Below are 3,445 nucleotides of genomic sequence, written 5' to 3'. Positions count from 1 at the left end.
AAACAATGCTGGGGAAAATGGGGAGCACCTGCCATGGATGACACCACATTGCTAGTCAAACTCGTTGATGGAGCCACAGCTAGACCCATTGGTCTATTGAAGGATTTGAAGATAAAGATCCTCAGAAACCACTTACCGCCACACCTCTATGGTGGCAATGAACTTTGGACATCAGCAACCTGTTTCTTATGATTGCATCCTTGGACGAGTGTTCATGAGAGAATCTAAGATGATCCATGATTGGGATACCGACCACATTTACATTCAAAGAAAGGATCAAATTATAAAGATTAATCTACGCACGTGGAAGGTACACCCAATGAGTGGCAGACCATCGTAAGAGGACTCAGTCACAACAACAACCCAATCGACTATAGTCCATCTGTGTGTCAAACATGCCACAAGACACTCAACGATGAAAAAAAGGATAGTGAGGAATGTGCACCTCTTCTAGAGCTGGAAGACTCTAAGAATTGGATGCATATCCTTGCCACCTTGGACATTCTACCTAGACGCACTGGCATGAGGTTTGCTACGGCATGGGCAGGAGTTCACATCTCTCTATATATGCTTAGCTTAGCATACCTACCTAGCATTGCCACCACCCAAGAATTGGAATAGGCTATTAGAGTGGAACCATCAAGGGACACATACTCCCACAGGACTCGTAAGCCCGATGGATTCCTACGGCGCCAGAGTGACACATCTTTCCAAACAAGTCAGACACCCACTAGTTGAATTATGTTGGGGTTGTTGAAGCACATAACTTTAATGATATATATGGCAAAATGAATTTGCCAAATAGCTCCCTTCTGGTCCACGACCACCCCAAAGCCAATGGAACCCACTCCATAACCAGAAAAGCTTTGCTGCTCAGTACGCAGAGCTTGCAATAAAAAGTTAGCTCTAGGAGAAAAAGAAGCCAAAAGGCTAGTGAACAAAAAGAGTGCTAAAGTCAAAGAAACCAAATAGCTCCCCAAACATTTCAAGGCCTTTCAGATAGTTGATAGATTCGTCCAATATGACTCGGCCCAAAGGTCTCACAATGGGCAACCACGGACCTCATATGATGGTCTAGCTAAGGTCAAAGAAATAAACCTAGTAGGCCTGGGCGAGGATCCAAGGCCAATATACATTGGAGAAGACCTCTTTATAGAGGAAGAGATCGAGCTCATCGCTCTGCTTACAGAATTCTATGATTTCTTTGCCTGGAAAAGTACAGAGATTTGAAGGGTGTACCTCCCGAAGTAGTCAAACATACCATTCTGATGGTTGATGGAGCAAGGCCGGTCAAACAAAGGGCATATCCTATAAACCCAAAATATTCCAAGATGGTCCAAGAAGAGAACGACATATTCATTAATGCCAGATTCATATATGAAATAGAACATACGGAATGGGTATCACCCATTGTGATAGTGTGCCTAAGAAAAATGGGAAAGTCAGAGTGTGCGTAGACCTCAAAAAGATCAATGCCACCACTATAAGGGACTATTATTACTCCTTACTCTTCACATAACATGTGTTAGAACGAGTAGAAAGGAAGCCTACAGCTTCCTTTCTAGATTCTCTGGTTACTTCAGGTGTTGATCGACCCAAAGGATCAACGTAAAACAGCCTTTTCAATCGAATGGGGCACATATGCGTACTGTGTCATGCCCTTTGGGCTGACCAATGCCCGTGGCACCTTACAATAATATGCACTGCCTACAAGGAATATCTTCAAAAATTCCTTGAGGTATTTATGGATGACTTTTGTGTCAACTCCTCCTGCTGGAAGGAACACCTTGACTGTTTGCGTAAGGTGTTAGGCTATATCGCATCTCCTTGAACCCACTCAAATGTCAATTATGGGTTAGACATGGAGTGATCATGGGACAGATTGTCTCCAGTCTCCAGTCAAGCTATCTCCACATATGATAGCAAAGTGTGGCTCATCCTTGAGCTACCCCCACCCACTAACTTTAAGGGAGTCCAATGCTTCATGGGACATGCCGGCTACTATAGATGATTCATCTTCATGTATGCTAATATTTCTCAACCTCTTTATGGACTTTTGGTAGTTTTCGAGTGGACGAAGGAATGCCAACAGACTTATACAACGCTCAAGAAAGCCTTGGCAAGTGCTCCAATTCTCGTATCCCCCAACTGGGACATTATCTTTCATGTCCAAGTCGACGCCTCCGCCTTTGCTATTAGATGTGTGTTGGACCCAACTGGGTGAATACAAGATGGATTTCCCCATCAGTTTTGCTAGTTGCCAACTCAATGATGCCGAGAGAAATTATACCACAACCAAAATAGAAGGGTTGGCTATGGTCTGCACTGTTAAGAAGTTTCACCATTATTTTCTGGCGACCAAGTTCATTTTCTTTGTGAAACATCAAGCTCTTATGTACATGGTAAACAAGCCCTGTATGATAGGTAGAATCACAAGATGGCTACTTATCTTGCTTGATTTTTACATCAATGTTACAGTGAGGAAAGACTCATAGCATGTTCTAGCAAACCACATGTCTAGGATCCCCAACGGCGAGCCGCCCGCATTGACTTCGTAGGACCCATGAATCTAGCAATACACCCAAGCTAGATATATTGCTGCCACACAGACTATTGTGCTAAGTGGGTTGAAGCCCGGGCTACCTGTAAAGTTGATGTGCGATCTGCCAAATTCCTTTATGAATCATCACACGCTTCAGTTGCCCCCTTGAGCTTGTTAGTGACAATGGGACACATTTCGTTAATGAGGTAATCCAATTCCACTTACAAGAGTTCCTTGTCACACACATAGAAAGTCCTCCCCCTATTACCCACAAGCGAATGGCCAAGATGAGAGCATGAACAAAGTTTTGTGTGCCATTATGACCAAAACTGTGGAAACAAGCCGCAACAACAACGATTGGGAACAAAAGTTGCCAGTAGTACTTTGGGCTTATAGAACTTCCTACAAGGCAGCAATCAATGCCACCCCTTCAGTTTAACCTATGGTACTAAAGCGGTCATGCCAATGGAGTTCTTGGTCCCCAGCCTACGCATCGCCGTACAAGAGAATCTCACACGAAACATCTTAGGCTATCACCTTTTTGGGCTTGAAAAGCTCGATGAAACATGCCTTTTAGCGGTATACAGTAGCATGATCGTTGAGAAGTTAAGGCGCAAACAATGGCTTGACGACCAACTAAAAGATGAACAAATGAATGAGGGCGACATGATCCTCTTATTCAGTAAAAAAACACATAAAAAGAAGCTCAATCTTAGAGTCTTAGGACCCTTCCTGGTCACTGAGATCACCCCACAAGGTGTTGTGCGCATCGAGAAACTTGATGGTGTTGAAATGGCTGGTTCAACGGTAGCAAACTAAAATGCTACTATGGCCCTCTCACACCGAGGCCACCTTAAAAGCCATCCACGATAAAAAATAAAGCAAAAGGACCATGAGAATATG

The sequence above is a fragment of the Cibotium barometz genome, chromosome 30 (assembly GCF_041138505.1).
Source record: "Cibotium barometz isolate CiBa-2024 chromosome 30, ASM4113850v1, whole genome shotgun sequence".
Taxonomy (NCBI): Eukaryota; Viridiplantae; Streptophyta; class Polypodiopsida; order Cyatheales; family Cibotiaceae; genus Cibotium; species Cibotium barometz.
The sequence above is the reverse complement of the archived record's forward strand: the minus strand, read 5'-3'. Positions refer to the sequence as shown.